Source organism: Petaurus breviceps, unplaced genomic scaffold (assembly GCF_028583685.1).
Source record: "Petaurus breviceps papuanus isolate PSGF00001 unplaced genomic scaffold, PetGlider_PUasm1.0 126, whole genome shotgun sequence".
Classification (NCBI taxonomy): domain Eukaryota; kingdom Metazoa; phylum Chordata; class Mammalia; order Diprotodontia; family Petauridae; genus Petaurus; species Petaurus breviceps.
The window spans coordinates 7557783-7570223 of NW_027185655.1; the positions used below are offsets into that span (position 1 = coordinate 7557783).

At 35.6% G+C, this 12441-nt stretch overlaps 1 protein-coding gene across 1 annotated transcript in view; it reads right to left on the minus strand.

Moving 5' to 3' along the window:
- Window positions 1-12441, minus strand: part of COPS4 (COP9 signalosome subunit 4) — a 314835-nt gene that overhangs the window by 115844 nt on the left and 186550 nt on the right. The window lies entirely within an intron of this gene.

The window sequence follows — 12441 nt, forward strand, 5'->3', positions numbered from 1 at the left end:
GTCAAGCAAAACAAATTCCCACACTGACCATGTCCAAAAAATAGCTCTCTCAGTTTGCGCCTGGTTTCTCCATTAGTCCACTGGAATTGTGGGATTAGTAATTGAGTTAGACTTCTTAAGTTTTTCAAAGTGATTTGTCATGATGTGGTTTTTATTGTATAAATTGTTCTCCTGGTCCCACTTACTTCACTCTGGATTAGTTCATACAAGTCTTTCTAAAACGATCCCTTTTGTTATTTCTTAAGTATAATGATGTTCCAGTGCATTCACATGCCATAATTTGTTCAGCCATTCCCCAGTTGATGGGTACCCCCTCAGTTTCCAATTCTTTGCCACCAGGAAAATAACCGATAGAAACATTTTTGAATATATGAGTTCCTTTTGCTCTTTAATCGGAAGCATACTCCTAGTTGTGGTATCACTGGGTCAAATAGTATGCACCACTTAATGATTCCAGGGCATAGATGCATATTGTTTTCCAAAATGACCAGATTAGTTTGCAACTGCATTAACAATACATTAATATACCTGTTTTCCCATAGCCCTCCCAGCATTTGTCATTTATTCTTTGTCAACTTTGCCAATCCGGGTGTAAGTTGAAACCCAGAATTTTATTTGCATTTCGCTATTATTGATTTGAAGAATTTTTTTTGCATGGTTTATTGATAGTTTGGATTTTTTCCTCTGAAAAATTACCTGTGCATAGGCTTTTATACAATTATTGATTGGGGAATGGCTCTTAAATTCTTATAAATTTGAATCACTTCCTTATATATCTTGGAAATAAGACCTTTATCAGAGAAACTTGCTGCAAAATTTTTTTTCCCCCTCAGTTACCTGCTTCTCCTCTAATTTTAGCTGCATTGGTTTTGTTTGTGCACTTTTTAGTTTTTTTCCTCTTGCCTATTTTGTCTTCTGTGATCCTTTCTATCCTGCTTGGTGATCTTCTTAATAATTCTACAAAAATCATGGAATAAAGAATGACTTATCTTGCTTACATACAACTTGCATACAGTTTTGTCAGAAAAAAAAATTACATCCCAAAAGCCCAGCACTTGATTCATTCTTTGTTTATTCTATAAATTAGCACACAGTTGCAACTGTAACCTAAATTTTGTTAAATATAAAATAAAGTAAATTTATTTTCATAACTTTAGTTTCATTTTTTTCAAAGATTAAGTCCTAGTTAAACTTTTTTTTACTCTTTCCCCTGTTAATATAGGTCCCTGTTTTAGATAGATTCACGTATGCAGTCTTTTCCTGATTATCAGTGACCCTTGAACTACGAAGACCTCCAAGAATAAATTTCAAAGCTGAAGTTTGAATTTAGGTCTCTTCATTCTGAGACTAGTACCGTTTTCACTACAACAATATGCTTTTTCTTGAAATAAAAGAATGGTCAAGCCAGAGGTAGGGATATGCCTGTTTAGAGAGTGTGCTGCTGTCTTAGCAAGCATTTTAGTAGGGGCTGGCCTATGGACAACTTACTGAATTCCTTTCCAACAAGAATGTTCTCATATTTCAAAATGCAAGAACACACGAAATTGTTTTGATTCCAATGATAGCTGTACATTTTATTGATAGCATAGGAAGAAGTGAGATACAGGAAGAAGAGAATTGGATTTAAAAGGAAAACTGAGGTAGAGTTGGGTGTACAGTTTTACAAAATCTGAAAGGTTAAATTTGTAGTTAGATTTTTGTTTATACTGGATTCATTGGTATAAGGAATTCCCTTAGCATGAATTCTCCCTTGCAGTACAGTTCAGTACCTACTTGTTCAGGAATATATTGTTTTTAGCACCAAGAATTTAAGTGATGTGTCTGGGGTTACACAGTATGTGTCAAAGAGTCAGAACTCGAACCCAAATCTAAGACCAGGGTCTCCATACACCACATTAGTCATTTACTACATAACATACAAATAATATACTTCTTCCTGATAAAAACAAAGCAGCAAGATCAATAATAGTTCATTACCTAAAACAACCAATTCATAAAAGGATACCAGAAAGCATTTTTGATATTATATATATATATGTATACACACACACACACACACACACACACACATATATATATATATATATATATATGCATATATGCAGAGGCTAGGAAAAAATTTTCTCATCTAATTTTTTCCTCTTGTTGAGATACCTTAATTTACTTATTTGTTTTCATTGTTTTGAATATCTCATTGATGGTTTGATTTTTATGTCACGGTTAATTCCCAGTCACACACCCTTCACAGAATCCTCCCTTTTAACAAAGAAAAATCCGTAGATTGTTGCCATTACAATAACGCCTAACAGTGCCTTTCCAGAGGATTTTTAATGAGATGAAATGCAGCAACCAATCTTGGTTCCAGAAGAGCGATAATAAAACACACTACCCTCCTTTGAATAGATGCCGTGAGCCTTGTTTAGACACTCTTTAATCAATGCATATCCTCTTTGCTTCTGGGTTTGGAGTTTTTGCTACCAAAAATGCTGCTGTGAATATCTTGAGATCTCTGTCATTGACCTCCCTCAATAGGCTCGGTATGCCTAACATTAAGATCATCAGACTAAAGGGTATGAGCATATTCATGATTTTTCTTAGATAATTGTAAATTGTTTTTGAGAAACTCCTAGTAAGCTGACTGCCGACAGCCTTTCCCACATGAACTATTGTTGTCTTATGGCATTTTTTTCCAATTTGGTGGATGTGGAATGAAACCTGAAAGGTAGGTATATTGATCTGAATTTTTCCTATGAATAGTGATTTAGGTGTTTTTCATATGGCTGGTAATTTGCATTTCTTGTTTCTCCAACAGCTATTTCAGAGGGAGGTGGGATGGGTGAATGATTAATTCTTTGTAACAAAAAAAAAGTCTAATTTTTTAAGTTACATTTTAAGTTTTAAACTGTCTCCTTCCCTCCCCACCCCACACTAGAGAAGGCTACCATTTCAAACACACACACACACACACACACACACACATACATACATACACATGTATATATGCAAAACCATACTATGCATACTTTTATTTATCAGTTCTTTCTCTAGAGGTAAATAGCATCTTTTTTCGTAGGTCCTTTGTAGTTGATTTGAGTATTTATAATGCTCAGAATAACTTAGCCTTTCACAGTTGTTCTTTGAACAATATACAACTATACACAATGTTCTCTTGGTTCTATTAATTTCAATCTTCATTATTTCATGCAAATCTTTCCATGTTTTTCTAAAATCAACAAGCTTATCATTTTTTACAGCACAGTAGTATTCCATCACAATCATATACCACAGCTTGTTCAGCTACTCCCCATTGATGGACATTTCCTCAATTTCCAGTTCTTTGCCACCACAAAAAAAAAAAAAGCCACTATAAATATTTTAGAACATACAGGTTCTTCTTAATTTTTGCTGATTACCTTGGGGAACAGACTAATAGTGGTATTGTGGGGTCAAAAGGTATACATCAAGGATGGGGAGCCTGTAGCCTCAGTCAAAGTGTCACACTTGGAGACCTAAAGGCCCACCCTTGGTATACATGATTCATAACTCTTTGGGTATAATTTTGGATCACAACCATTCTGGAGAGCAATTTGGAACTATGTCCAAAGAGCAGTCAAACTATGCATACCTTTTGATCTATCAATGCCACTACCAAGTCTGTATCCCAAAGAAATCATAAAAAAGGGAAAAGGACCTACATGTACAAAAATATTTATAGCAGCTCTCTGTAATGGCAAAGAATTGGAAGTTGAAGGGATGCCCATGAATTGGAGAATGGTTGAAAATTTGTGGTATATGGATGTTATCTACTATTACTATTCTTTTAAAAATGGTGTGTAGGTGGATTAAAAAAAACCTGGAAAGATTTACATTAACCGATTGTAGCAGCAAGCACCCCAAGCACGTCCTCAGGGTTTGCCGCCCATACAGGTTCTTGGATCTGCTTTGTTAAAGGAAAGCAACTCAAAATGGGTTAACAAGCTTACTTTAATCAGTCAGACATATATCGTTTACCTTGTTCAGGAGAAAAGGTCAGCACCCTGAACCTCAAAGTATACAGGCATAATTATCAAGACAGAAACATCAAGTAGACAGATTTACAAACTGTCCAACCATTATATCCATACCCAGTCAACATCTGGGTTTTTCAAAGCCGGGGGGGCTCTGGACAACGGCTTTTCAGAATACAGATCAAATCACAGAACACTTCTCAAAGTGAGCCCCCAAAACAAAGCTACACATCAGGGCTTATATAGCCTTCTCCTGGCTCAGAGAATGTAACAACCTTATTGACTCACTGGCCAATCAAGAAGTATCTACTGAAAAACAAGCCTCCCACCCCAGTCTCCACCGTGCACTTTAGCCTAGGGGCAGGGAAGATCTTTAAAATTTACGTTCTCATTACACCGATGCTAAGTGATGTGAGCAAAACCGAAGAACATTGTACAAAATAACAGCAGCACTGTACCATGATCCACTATGCTTCACTTAGCTCTTCTCATCAATACAAGTATTCAAGACCATTCCAAAGGACTCATGAGGAAAAATGCTATCCACATCCAGAGAAAGAATTGATGGAGTCTGAATGCAGATCAGAGAACACTATTTTTCACTTTTGTGTGTGTGTGTGTGTGTGTGTGTGTGTGTGTTTGGTCTGTTTCTTCTTTTACAACTGACTATTATGGAAATGTTTTACATGATTGCACATATATAACCTATAGCAAATTGCTTACTTTATTAGGGAGGGAAAGGGATGAGAGGGAGGGAGAAAATTTAGAACTCACAATGTTATGAGAAATGAATGATTAAAAGTTATATATAATTGGAAAAAAATATGATACTATTAAAATGGGCATCTCTTACTATCTCTTCTTGCAGAGTTTTTATTGGTAATACATAGAAATATTGATGGTTTATGTGGTTTTATTTTATATCCTGCTACTTTGCTAAAATTATTGTTTCAACTAACTTTTGAGTTGAATTGCAAAGATTTTCCTAGTATATTATATAGTCTGCAAAAAGATAGTTTTGTTTTATTTTAATCCTCATTGCCCATTTTAATTCTTTCAATTTCTTACTGCTATTGCTACCATTTCTAATACAGCATTGAATAATATCGGTGATAATGGGCATCCTTGTTTCACTCTTGATCTTATTGAGAATGCTTCTAGCTTATCCTCATTATAAGTAATGCTTGCTGGGGGTTTGTGATAGTAATGGCAATTAAAGATTCCCCTGTATTGGCTTGGTTTTCAAATTGATTGCGTTAAAACCCAGAGTTTGTTAATCCCACCTGTGGGATGGGCTTGTTGACGTGAAAAGAAAGTCCTGAACTGGGAGGAGCCGGTGCTCTTACTTGCTGTGCTACCTGGCCGCCCCTCTCAAATGTTTTTAATATGAATGAGTGTTTTATTTTGTCAAAAGCTTTTTCTGCACCTATTCATATAATCAAATGATTTTTGTTACTTTTGTTATTGATATAATCAATTATATTAAAAGTTGTCCTTATGTTAAACCATCCCTATATTCCTGGCATAAATTCCACTTGGTCACAATGTATAATCTTTGTGACATATTGTTGTAGCTTATTAGCTAGTATTTAGGATTTTTTCATCCATATTCATTAGTAAAATTGGTCTATCCTTTTCTTTCTCTGTTTTTGCTCTTTCTGGTTTATGTATCAGAACCATATTTGTTGATCTTTAAATGTCTGGTAGAATTCACTTGTAAATCCATCTGGTCCTGATGCTTTTTCCTTAGGAAATTCTTTTATGGCTTGTTTAATTTCTTTTTTTAAAATGGGTTTATTTACATATTCTGTTGCATCTTCTGTTAATGTAGGTATTATAAAAATTCTTCCACTTCACTTAAATTGTTAAATGTATTGGTATACAATTGAAAAAATAATTCCTAATAATTGCTTTGATTTCTTCATTAGTGGTATATATACCCTTTTTATTTTTATATTAGTGATTTGGTTTTCTTCTCTCTTTTTAAAAATCATTAACCAGTAGTTTATTTTATTTTATTTTTCTTCACAAAACTAGCTCCTACTTTTATTTATTAATTCAATGGCTTTGTTACATTTGATTTTATTAATATCACCTTTAGTTTTTAGGATTTCCAATTTGGTGTTTAATTGGAGATTTTTAATTTGTTCTTTTTCTAGTTTTTTTAAATACATACTCAATTTACTGATCTGCTCTTTATTTATTGCTATAAGCATTTAGAGATATAAATGTTTCTCCTATTACTGCTTTTGCTACATCCCATAGGTTTGGGGATGTTATCTCATTATTGTCATTCTCTTTAATGAAATTATTTATTGTTTCTGTGACTTGTTCTTTAACCCACTCATTCTGTAAGAGTAGGTTATTTAGTAAAAAAAAAAATTATTAATCAAAAGTATCGACAATTTAGTCACTTTTCTTGCATAATTCCAAGTTAATATTCAGAATGATTGAAGCAATTCATAGTTCCCATCAACAGAGTATTCCGTAGCCCTGCTGAAGACTGAGTTATCTCATTTTTTTTTTTATCATCTTTACCAATTTTCAGGCTATGAGGTGCAATTGAGTTGTTTTCATTTGTATTTGTGTTATTAGTATTCTGGAGCATGTCTTCAAATGATCATTTATGATTTTCAATTCTCTCGACAACTTCATTTAAGAAATAAGGCTTTTGTTATATATTTGTGTCAATCATATATGATATCAAACTTTTATCACTACTAGTTGATAACTATTTTTTTTCCACTTAACATTTTCATTCTTCATTGATTTTATTCACACAACTACTTTTTAATTCTGTACTATCAAAATTGCTTATGTTGTCTTATGATCTACACCCCCTCTTGGGATAAGAATTCTTCTCCCCTGGCTATGGTTGTGAAATGTGCCTGCTCCTACTCTTTTTTTTTTTTAATATACAATGTTTCATTTTTCCACAGTTACATGTTAAAGCAATTTTTAAACATTTAAAAAATTTTTAAAACAAATTTTTAAGTTTTAGGTTCAAAATTCTGTCTTTCCTTCCTTCCCTCCATCCCTCCTCTCTGAGATGGTAAGCAATCAGATATAGGTTATACATGGGCAATCATGTAAAGCATTTCCATATTAGTCATTTTGTAGAAGACTCAAATTTTTATTTTATTTTTTTTGGAGGGGGAAGGCAGGGCAATTAGGGTTAAGTGACTTGCCCAAGTTCACACAGCTAGTAAGTGTTCAGTGTCTGAGGTAAGATTTTAACTCAGGTCCTCCTGACTCCAGGGCTGGTGCTCTATTCACTGTGCCACCTAACTGCCCAAGACTCAAATTAAAAAAAAAAAAGAATGAAAGAAAATGAAAAATAGTAGGTTCCAGTCTGTATTCAGATAATAGCAATTCTTTCTCTGGAGGTAGATAGTATGCTTCATCATTAGTCTTTTGGGATTATTGTGTTGCTGAGAATAGCTGTCATTCACAGTTCTTCATCATACAATATTGCTGTTACCATGTGTAATGTTCTCCTGTTGCATCAGTTCGTGTAAGTCTAGGTTTTTCCAAAATCATCCTCTTCCTGCTCTTGTCCAATTTTTTTAGACAAAAGAACCATCTATATTCAGTTTATGTATCCATTTTGAACTTATTGTGGTAGAATACTGTCCTAAAGCTAATTTCATCTTAAAATTTTCTTAATTATGAAAGTAATCCTTAGCAAATATTTCAATATGCAAAGAACAATAAAAATTATATAAGATACTGTGAGCTCCTATAACATATAGCTAAACCTAATTTATGCCCAGCTACTTTCCAGTTTTATTACTTCCTTGCAAAAAAAGTTCTTCCCCTAGTTAACTGATATTCTTGGATTTACCAAACACTAAGCTGCAGTCTTTAATTATTCCTATTTAATGATTTTCATCTATTTCATTAACTTGCTTTTTTATTTTTATCCAGTCCCAAATAATTTTTAATAACTATTGCTTTATAATAGAGTTTGAGGTCTGGTAATTCCAATCTCTCTTCATATGTACTTTTTCTTCCTGATTTCCCTTAAGATTCTAGACCTCTTGTTCTTCCAAAAAAGAAATTTGTTGTTTTGTCTAGTTCTGTAAAGAATCTCCTTGGTAATTTGGTTAATATATCATTAAATCTGTAAATTAGCTTAGGCAATACCATTATTTTTAATACTGGCATGATTCAAAAATGAGCGATGAATATTTCTCCAATTATCTATAAATGTAAAGAATGTTTTATTTATATACATTTTGTATGTCTAGGTATATAAGCTCCCAGAAACTTTACACATTCTGTTTTTGAGTAGAATTTCTCTCATTTTTTCTGATTTTTATTAGTAGAAATACTAATGATTTTTTAAAATATTTTTTTTCTTAACTGAAACTATAGTCTCCACTACTTTGAGTTTCTTAGATTTTATGATGTGTCATTTTCAGTCATGTTTGACATTTTGTGACCCTATTTGGGGTTTTCTTGGCAAAGACACTGGAGTGGTTTGCCATTTCTTTCTCCAACTCATTTTACAGATGAGAAAACTGAGGCAAACAAGACTAAATGACTTGCCTAGGGCCACACAACTAGTAAGTGTCAAGGACAGATTTGAATTCAGGTCTTCCTGACTCCAAGCCCAGCCCTCTATCCATTGCAGGGTCACCTAGCTGCCTTTTAGGTTTTATAAGTACCTACCAATCTACAAATGCAGATAGTTTCTTTCTGATTTTAAATAATCCATATTCCATTTTAGATACTTTTGATCATGTTAAAGGAGGTCTTTTCCATGCTTTTGCCTTTATTTTTAAAGAGTTTTCCACATAAATAATTGCTGGGTTTTGACAAAGGCTTTTTTTAATTTCTAGTAAAATAATCATATGGGGGGCTCACTTTGAGAAGTGTTGTGTGATTTGACCAGAGGAGACTCTGGGCAGCCATTGAGAGTCCCCTGGCTTTGAAAACCCAGATATTGATACTTCCCTCCCTGGTAACTGACTGGGTATGGATGTAATGGTTGAACAGTTGGAGGACTGTCTGCTGAAATGTTTCTCTGTCTTGTAACTTCTGCTTGTAACCTGTCCATGTACTCTGAAGTTTGGGGTTCTGACTTTTTCCCCTGAACTAGGTAAATGATATGTTTGATTGATTAAAGCAAGATTGTTAACCCATAAATATATATATATATAGATAGATAGATAGATAATCATATGGGTTTTGTTCTCTTCATTGTTGATGTAATTAGTTATGTTAATTGTTTTCTTAATATTGAATCATTCTGTCATCCCTTGTATGAATCTAATTTGGTCATAGTGAATTATCTTACGAAAACCCTGCCATACTGTCCTTGAAAAGATTTTATTTACAATTTTTCCAAATTCATTCATGAAATTGATCTATTTTTCTGATATTTTTTCCCTGTGGTTTGAGTATCAGGATGCCTTTGTCTTAAAAACTAAATTTGGTAGAGGAGAGCTTACCATTGCCAATGTTAAACTCTAGTCATATATTCTGAACTGCCTAATGGATATTTTGATTTTTTTTGGAGGGGCAATTGGGGTTAAGTGACTTGCCCAAGGTCACAAGGCTAGTAAGTGTTAAGTGTCTGAGGTGAGATTTGAACTCAGGTCCTCAGGACTCCACGGCTGGTGCTCTATTCACTGAACTACTTAGCTGTCTCACTTAATGGATATTTCAATCTGGATATCACATGAGCATCTTAAACTCCCTATGTCCAAAACAGAATACAATATCTTCCCCCAAAATCATTTCCCTCTCCTGAATTTCTCTTGAAGGCATCACCATCTTTCCAAATACTCACCATTTGCAACCTCATCATCATTCTTGACTTCTTGCTTTTTCTTACACTACAATACCCATATGTACATGGACAGATCCTATAATTTCTACCTACACAACATCTCTCAAGTCTGGTTCCTTCTTTCTAGTCCTGTGCCTACCTGTTTGGTTCAGGCCCTCATCACTTCTTGTCCAGACAACTGCAATTGCCTCCTGATTGGTCTCCTGCCTCAGATCTCTCTATATGTCAGTCCATTTTCCATACAGCTGCCAAAATGATTTTCCTAAACTACAGGTGATCTGACCATGTCACTCCTCTTTCCACAATCTTGTGGCTCCCTATTTCTTATAGCATTAAAAATCAACTCCTGTTCTTTGCCCTTATCATTTGTTCATTTTGATGCAATGTCATCCTCTCTTTGAATCTGAATTATAACTCTAATTCAATTCTCTCTGAGCTATGCAAGTAATGACATAGGACTCCAGCTTACAAAGTTTGTTCCAAGACCCTTCCTATCAGTCCCTCCTGCCTCTATAGTATCTAAGAATGGATTGATGATGCTACCAGAGTATGTTCCTTTTCTGCTGGTGGGACCCCACTCTCACTCTTCCACTTGTGATCTATCCCCAATGTTCTATTCTCAGACTTCTGCCAATACAAAAGCCAGAGGAGTAATTGAAAGTGTTCTGTTTACTTTTACTCTCCAGCAGTGACTAGTCTTTTGCTGGACCCTACCTTCCACTATCTGTTTTCCTTGCCTAATAGGAATTCCTTTGTATTATTTCCCCTAACAATGATTTTTGTTGTTTCAGTCATGTTCGACTCTTTGTGACCCAATCAGGGGTTTTCTTAGCAAAGATGGTTTGCCACTTCCTTCCCTAGCTGATTTTACAGAAGAGGAATTTGAGCCAAACGCCATCCTAAAGACGGTGAAGACATTGCAACAAATTCTTCAAGTTCACCTGATATGATAATCACATGGAATTTCTAGGGTAATTTAAAAGAGCAAATCTAAGAATTAAGTGAATAAAGACAGAAATCAGAGTTTCTAAGAAATAAATGAAGTCCTACTGGAGAAAGGAAAACTGAGAAGAAAGGATAGAAACAGTCTCCAAAACTTGTAACTTCACTGAAAAAAGATAACAGACTTGTCATGCAGAGGCTTGAATACTTTAAAAAATCATGAAGAATGGAAGACATGAGAGAATTCCAAAACAAGAATAATAAACTTGAAGATAGATGAGACAAGAAAAATCTAAGAACTATAAGCATTCTTCCCCTCTCAAATCATAATGAATACTTGAATACTACAGTTCAGCAAATCACAGAGGAAAGTTGCCCAGAAAGACTGGAGGTAGATGGCAAAATAGAGCTCAGTGGAATCCATGAGGACAACATGAAAGAAACACCTAGTTTGTCTCACTGCAAAACATCAGGCAAATTTCAGAATTATATCATTGTAATGGGAATGTGAATTTTGAAGATCTTCCCTGCCCCTAGGCTAAAGTGCACCTGGAGCCTGGGGTGGGAGGCTTATTTTTCAGTAGATACTTTGTGATTGGCCAGTGAGTCAAGAAAGTTGTTACATTCTCTGAGCCAGGAGAAGGCTATATAAGCCCTGATGTGAGGCTTTGTTTTGGGGCTCACTTTGAGAAGTGTTCTGTGATTTCATCTGGATTCTGGGAAGCTGTTGTTGAGAGCCCCGCCTTGGCTTTGAAAAACCCAGCTTTGAAACCCAGATGTTGATTTGGTATGGATGTAATGATTGGACAATTTGGAAAACTGTCTACTTGATCTGTTTCTCTGACTTGATAATTCTGTCTGTGTATTCTGAAGTTCGGGGTGCTGACCTTTTTCCCCTGAACTAGGTAAACGATACATATTTGACTGATTAAAGTAAACTTGTAACCCATTTTGAGTTGCTTTCCTTTATCAAAGCAGATCTAAGAACCTGTGTTGGCAGCAAACCCTGAGGACGCTTGGGGTGCTTGCTGCTACAAAATGGCGTCATGAACAGGATCTGCAGAGTAAAAGGAAAGTATGGGGGCTGGGATAATTGTTTGTTTCCCAGTTGTGGTAGCTGTGATTCTGTGGAGCTATGGACCAGGAGAGAAGAATGGCCTGCATGCAGACTTCGCTGAGCTGAGAGCAGGAATGGTGAGCTGCCTGCATTGGGACCTGGGCAGAAGCCAGGAGTGGCTGCCGCCTGCAGGAGAAGGAGCCCAGGAGTTCAGAATTCAGCCACAGGAAAAGATAAGAACTGAGCAGCAAAGCAGGGGCACTGAATATGTTTCCTTGCTGCATCCCACAGTTTGGGACCCAGGGGGAGGATGGACTTGTGACTATGGTGGGTGGGATGAAGTGCCTTGGACCCCCAAGGACCTCACCTTGTTGGTTTTGCTGCCCAGCCCCCTCTCTGTGCTTGGAAGCATGAAAAAATCTTTCATGGGCATGAAAGATCTTGAGGCTGAATGTAATGGGAATGTAAATTTTGAAGATCTTCCCTGCCCCTAGGCTAAAGTGCACCTGGAGCCTGGGATGGGAGGCTTGTTTTTCAGTAGATACTTTGTGATTGGCCAGTGGGTCAAGAAAGTTGTTACATTCTCTGAGCCAGGAGAAGGCTATATAAGCCCTGATGAGAGGCTTTGTTTTGGGGCT